Source organism: Peromyscus eremicus, chromosome 4, assembly GCF_949786415.1.
Source record: "Peromyscus eremicus chromosome 4, PerEre_H2_v1, whole genome shotgun sequence".
Classification (NCBI taxonomy): Eukaryota; Metazoa; Chordata; class Mammalia; order Rodentia; family Cricetidae; genus Peromyscus; species Peromyscus eremicus.
Window position 1 is genome coordinate 100002833 of NC_081419.1, and position 7351 is coordinate 100010183.

Consider the following 7351-nt stretch of genomic DNA (forward strand, 5'->3'; position numbering starts at 1 on the left):
AAGAAAAGAAGAAGAAAAAGAAGAAGAAAAGAAGAAGAAAGAAGAAAAGAAGAAGAAAGAAGAAAAGAAGAAGAAGAAGAAGAAGAAGAAGAAGAAGAAGAAGAAGAAGAAGAAGAAGAAGAAGAAGAAGGAGAATACATGTCATAATCACCCAGGACGCTGAAAACAGCTCTGTATGCTGAATCTGTCACAGAGCTCCTGACATAGTAGCCTTTCATCCCAAAGCATTGTGATGATGGGATAGGTTCAGAGGACTTCAGCAGAAAGCAAACAGCTGGATTTGGTTGTTGGAGCCATGAGACCACCAGTTGGCTTTCCCAAAGAAACCATATGCTAAAATAAAATTAATTTGAATAGAGATGAAGAAGTATAAAGGGTATTTGCAGTGTGTAGGTGTGGTGAGAGGGTACCACACCTGACTCACCCTTCTCCAACTGTCTCATCTTAAAGCCCAGCTGAGGACTTGAGGCTCCACAGGCTGTGGCTACCTAGAAACATCCAATGAAACCACAAGGCAGACAGGGTGGCTCTGGAGGACAGGGGAGGACACAGAGCCGTTGGCTTCTTCAGTGTCTGGCCTGTATCTAACTCATGCTGGGAGGCATTATCAGTCATTAGTATGGGTTGGGTTTTCTGCGGTAATGGTGAGCTCAGGCCTGGATTTGCTCCAGTTCCTAGGAAACCAGTATCTCAGCTAGCCCTGAAGATTATGGACCACTGAAATGAAAGAGAAAGAGCAAGAGGGAACGCCCTCACTTCCTGGCTCCTGGTTTGGAACAGAAGTGTCCCTGGAAGCACCTGAGACTGAAGAGCCCTCCAAACAGGGTCTCTGCATTACTTCCCTCTTTCCAGAGCTTCCACAGCTATGGTTTTCCAGTTAAGTTCCAACAACCAAGAAAAGATTTTTAATATATGCAGTAAAGTAAGTATAGACTCTGTTAGGATTAGGAACATATAATTCCCATGTCATTTGAATAGTTTATTGGGCCACAACCCCATCCCAGCTCCTTATATAGTGGCTCCAAAGGTTACTTGCTTGTCCTCTCCATGTTAGACCGAGGCTTGCACAAACCAATGGAATACCGAGCCTCGACTTTGGAGTCCAGGCAAGCAAGGTAAGATACCTAAGCCTGTCCTTTAGGATGCCATATCACAACAGTGGCATCCTTCCCAGCTGGATGTGCCAAAGCCTCTGGACAGATTGCCACTAGGCAGTATTGGCAGTTGGCTTTCTCTCCCAGTGTTTTGTCTGGAGCAAATTGGGAACAGCAGCACAGCTGTCTTTGTGCCATCCATGTTGCCATAGTGACCCACCCTGGCTTTTCTGAATGGGAATGATTCTTTTCTATCTGGGAGGTGAGAGTCGGGGCTGCTTCCACTGACCGGTCTGAATTGTTCCCCATAAAATCCCCTGTCCTTGGCAAAATTATTCTCCCTAATTTTGTGGAGGAGTTTTGTTTTTGTTTGTTTATTGTTGTTTGACACAGCCTCTTCCTACATAGCCCAGACTGACCTCACACCTCACTATGAAGTCTAGGTTTTACTTAAACTGGTGTCCCTCCTATCTCAGTCTCCTAGGTGTGGGGATTACAGACCTGTGAAGCCATATCTGGCCCTTTTCTAAATATTGCGTCTTCTTTCCGTGCATATTCATACCTGGAAGATTGAGTTCTTTGATCTTAGTAAGGATTCTGTGGCAAAGTAGTTTAACATACCTGTGCATGTTCAACAAGTGAGACAAAGTCAGAGGTGGGGAGTGAGTGGGAGGTGATGAGGAGGGTGGTGAAGCAGGGCTTTCTTACTCTCAGTCTGCAGAGCGTGGGAGAGCAGAGATAGCATTAGAGGTGTGGTAGCAGATAGCAGAAGTAGAACAGAAGGGGAGGAGCTAAAGAAGTGGGAAACGGTGTGCCTTGCACAAAAATTTCTCATATACTCCCATGGACACCTTAGACTCACTTGAGGGGAACTTTAAAAACCCCAGTGCTAGGACTTTTCCCAAGGTATCAGGTGCCAGCAAGGTTTGAGGGACACCACCCTCAGGGACCCTTGACCTATATCACAACTTCACACAGCTTCAGCCATCAGAAAGTCTCTTCCTTACAAAACTTTCTCTTTGCAGGTAAACATGGTCTACCTTATTGATCATCTCAGCCAAGAACAGTATTCAGCAGGAAAATCATATTAAAGAAGAAAGGTCTCCAAGATGTGAGGTCAACAAGGCAATCCTTCTCCCATGCCAGTGCTTCCAGGGGGAGCCATGTTTCTTGAAGTGGCTTCAGTTTCTAGTGGCTGAGACCCTGACCTCTCTTGACCCTTGTCATATTGGAAGCCTTGGAATAGCCTCTGAAAATACACAAACAGATATGCAAAGAAAGCCAAATTGCAATCTGGTGCCATCCAAAGACTGTGAGAGCCGACAGAGGCTACAGGCTTCCTGTGCCTTGTTAGTGGCAGGGTGTGGCTGATCAGCCCCAAATCCAAGTGTTCATAGTGTCCCAGAGATGACACAACTGTGTCGATCTCCTATGAGAGACAGGATGGTAGGGGGCAGCGGTAAGAGATACCTTTTTTTTTTTTTTAATTCCTCCAATGCTTGGTGATATTTAACACTTTCTAGTGAATTGTCTCTGCTCAGTGGTTAAAGGGGTTCAAATCTGTATCCATTTAAGCATGTAGCTCATATCAGCCTATAATTGGTCTAATATTTGAGCCAGTTTGGATTTTATTTTAATGATTTCCTTTTCCAGAATCCAAAGACTCTGGACTCATCCCCAAACTTGAATTGATTCACAGTGTGACTGTTCCTGAGTGTCGATGGGCTGGGCAGATATTTCATGGGAGTCTGGCTCTAGGACAGCAGTCATATGCTTACATACCCAGTGCTCAGCAGCTGTAAGATCCTGAGGCTGGACAAGGCAGAGCCCCCAGGATAGAGAGTGCAGAGCTGTCTCTGGTTCTTCAGTGAGGCTGACTTATGCCTGTGACTCATAATAAAACACACGGACTTCTCCAAAGGAAGCTGGTTTGCCTTTCTCACCTGATACTTTTTATCTGTAAGGAGGAAAGCAAGCTCAAGCCTTGCCCAGGAAGCGCGCGCGCACACACACACACACACACACACACACACAGAGAGAGAGAGAGAGAGAGAGAGAGAGAGAGAGAGAGAGAGAGAGAGAGAGAGAGAGAGAGTTCTGTGATGATGATGATGATGATGATGATGATGATGACGACGTATGCCATGTTCTGCTGGTGTGTATGCCTATATGCCAGAAGAGGGCACCAGATCTCGTTGTAGATGGTTGTGAGCCACCTTGTGGTTGCTGGGAATTGAACTCAGGACCCCTGGAAGAACAGCCAGTGCTCTTAACTTATGAGCCTTCTCTCTAGCTCCCAAAATGGTCTTAAGTCTATAGCTAAGAGTCATGTCACATATCTGGCCAGATTCTGATTGAAACCATAGGCTCATGCTCAAATGATCTGATCTTCCATCAGAACTGGATGGAAGTCAAAAGTGAACCAGAAATGAGATCTAAAGAACTGGGTTGGTGCACAAGTTTTCCTCCCTCAGATTGTCCTTAATTGAACAAACCAACACAGAAGTGTGCAGGTTTAATGGTCTGCATAGGAACTGCTTCCCCTAGAACTTGCATCTAGGAGGAAGCTTTTGGGATTCATTTCCACTCTTTAGATGATAGCCCTCAAATACGGTAGGTTTATTGTGAATGTCTTCACAAAAATTAAACGCCAATTTTTGCTGCCTTTTCTTCATTCCTCTGAAATATACTAACCCAAATTTCAGATAAAACACAGGTCCTACCCAGTAGCATTATCTGTGGATTTGTTTGTTTTGTTTAATGATTGAGCTCTTATTCTTTAATGCAGGGTCTTACTATGCAGCCCTGGCTGGCCTGGAACTCACTCTGTAGATCAGGCTAGTTTTGAACTCATAGAGATTCACCCGCCTCTGCTTCCCAAGTACTCAATTAAAGGCATGCACCACCATGCCTGGTTGTAATTTCACTTTTAATTAGCATACAAATCCAAACTAGAGTGTCTCCTTATTGGCATCTTCATAATACTTAGCTTGAATTGACCCTCTTGTCACTCTCTCCTTCCTACATCCCCAATCTCTCTTTCACTTTCACGTCCACATGTGTTCTAATACTCTCCCCAGCACCCTCTCTTAAAACCTCTTCCTCCCCTCTCACGGGTATGGGCCCCTTTACAGTTGCAGAGAGAATGGATGTGGATATAAGTCTGTCTTTTAAAAGCACAGAGATACTAACTGTGATGTCTCTGCATCATGTTCTGATGCATTCTGAGGACCCTCAGAGGGATCCTAGGTTTTGGTAACATCCCAACCAAAGAGTCTAGTCCTGTGGCAGTATGTCAGATTTAATCCCTTTTTATGACTGAAGTCTGAGAGGGACTTTCCATTTACTTAGTTCAGCTGATAATGCTCAACAATTAAGAACCATGGTGGATAAAAACACTTTGCTTTTTCAAGTCACTTTTCTTCCCACCATCAACAGCAACAAGTTTTATTTGAAGAAAGAATAACACTTGAAATACTGCCAATAATATGGACTGTGGAGAGTCTAGAGTTATATGAGCTACTCTGAGAAAGCACAGACAAAACTGTATTATCGGTTCCTTGAGCTTGCCGACTTTATCTTGTAAAGATTGATAGCAGTACCAATGTCTCTATGCCCAGTGTCAATATCTGGAAAGGATAGGTTACCCACATGCCAACGTCCCTTGTTCCAATCATATATATTCTACAAATGTGTGTGTGTGTGTATGTGTGTGTGTGTGTGTGTGTGTATTATAGCATTTTTAAGTGCAAGATGCCCACATATGAACCACGTGGAGAAGGCCCTTTGCAGGCCAGTCCTGTCATATACTTCATTTAGTGCCGCTTGGAAAACACAGATTTAAGATATGAAGGCAATAATTTGTTAATAGATTTGTATCCAGGTCTTCTGGTCTTATCTATGACTAGAACCAAATAAATTCTTACAGAAACAGAACAGATGTTGCAATGCCTTCTTCTAAAATGCTTTTGCAATAAATATTTCCTGGCAGTTTCCAAACAATCAAGAATAGACAATTAACTGAAGTGAGTCCAGGTGCCGACTTTTAAGCAAAAGTGAGAATAGTCTCTGTAGCAAAGAGACAACAGCGTCTAAAAATACTAGACATCCATAATGAACATTGAGACAAATCTACTAACAGCTCCTCTGTATACATACACACTGTTTCTCACAAGATTTGTACTGAAGTTCAAAACTTAAAATAACTTTTCTTATCTACATATTTCAATATTAACCCCAGAAGAATAGAAAGACTGGAAAATGGGATGTGGTAGAGAAATACCATATACAATCTTTACGAGAACAATGTGGCTATGAAGTGATACTGACAGCTACCAGAAGGCTCCTGATTACCTGAGGGAATGCAACGCACTATGTTTTCGTGATGTTTTAATAAAGCAGTTATTTAGTTAAGAGAGAAAATTGGCAAAAGAGAGGTCTGTGGCAAGATGGTGGATTAGAAGCCCAAATCTGGGAGATCAGATGGAGAAAATCATGATGAAAAACCACAAAAACAGAAGATAGATAGATGATAGATGATAGATAGATAGACAGATAGATAGATAGATAGATAGATAGATAGATAGATAGATAGATAGATAGATGACAGATAGATAGATGATAGATAGATAGATGATAGATAGATGATAGATGATAACGATAGATGATAGATAGATGACAGATAGATGACAGATAGATGATAGATAGATAGATAGATAGATAGATAGATAGATAGATAGATAGATGATAGATAATAGATAGCACTATAGAATTAAGATGAAGTGAGGTTTTCTGCACAAATAAGCCAGGGGACACTGCCAGCCATGGCCAGCCACTCCTGCAGCGTTGGGTCCCACCAAAGGAGAAACACTCAAGGCCTGTGATTACCACTTACCAGGAAAGCCGAGGGAAACCCAAAGCCACTTTCAGAAAGGAGAGCACAGCAAGCTATGGACACAGCAATAGGAAAAGAATATGGGAGTCAGGAGCTAAGAAATCTACAGTGCTCTGAGCTTCTCCACTGCCCTGAGAATGAGAACAGGGAGAACTCAGCAGAACTTGAAAGCTTGCAGCATGCTGTTGAGAGCAACATACCCCAAGGTAGTACTGATGACAGACACAACAGCAGAGGTGCAGGAAGGGAACCGACCGGAGATTCACAGCACCTACACCCTCCCACACTCACTGTATCCAGGACTCACTGTACACAGGATCCCACACTCACTGTATCCAGGATCTGATTGCAGGAAGCCGATGGCAGAGGTTGCTGCCATATCCAGAGGGAATGAAAAAAAAGAGGCTAAATAGTGTGGGCAAACCCTCCACACTCCCTCAGAGCCTTAGGCACAAAAGCCCTGTACAAACTAACTGATCTACAAAGCACCAGAAATGGGGTTCTGATTTGCAATTTGATAGAAAGTGATATTGGGCCAGACACATCCTTCTCTCTGGAAGGGCATACTGATCTAACCTACTTGAACTAAAGACACTGGCAACTCTCACCACATGCAGAGTATGAGTAGCTTTTTAAAAAAAATAATAAAAGGGGTGAGGGAAACTGTCTTCAATTGGGAAGGATTATAGACTTAAGGGGGAAAAAACCTTCAATTTCATTGTAAGGTTCATTTTATTTTAATTATTTTAATGCTTAAACTTTATTATGATTATTATTCTTGAACTGTGTTTTTGTTGGTGTTTATATTTGAGTATTTTAGGTGTTTGTTTGTGTTATAACATATTTCACTGATGTCTGTCCTTTCTCTAAAATTAATACACGATATGTTCTCTTGGGCCTGGAGAAATGTCTCAGTGATTAAGAGCTCATACTGATCTGCAGCAGATTTAAGTTTTGTTCCTAGCACCCCTGTTAGGCTCACAACCATCTGTAACTCTAACTCTAAGGGACCAGACACCCTCTTCTGATCTCCAAAGGCACGCACACTATATGCACATATCCACATGCAAATACATGGTCAAAACTTTTGAAATTATGACAGTCTGTGTTGACTACCCAAGGGAGGCCTTACCAGACATGAGGAGGGGATGGGGGTGGGGTGGGGGTAGGTGGAGGGGAGTGGGAGAAGAGGAAGGGAAACAGGGGTTGGTATGTAAAAGGAAAGAAAAAATTTAATAAAAATTATATAAAAAATAGATACTTTCTCAGGGTTAGAGAGATGGCTCAGAGGTTAAGAGTGCTTACTGCTCTTGCAGAGGCTTGGGGTTTGGTTTGCAAGACCTACATGTGGTTCACACTGTAA

General features: G+C 42.8%; 1 long non-coding RNA gene across 1 annotated transcript; it reads left to right on the forward strand.

Moving 5' to 3' along the window:
- Positions 1–331: 331 nt before the first annotated feature.
- Positions 332–2374, forward strand: LOC131908520 (uncharacterized). The gene is made up of 2 exons (XR_009378613.1): positions 332–922; positions 2120–2374. It is a non-coding gene; the product is annotated as an uncharacterized LOC131908520 (long non-coding RNA).
- The last annotated feature ends 4977 nt before the right edge of the window (positions 2375–7351 follow it).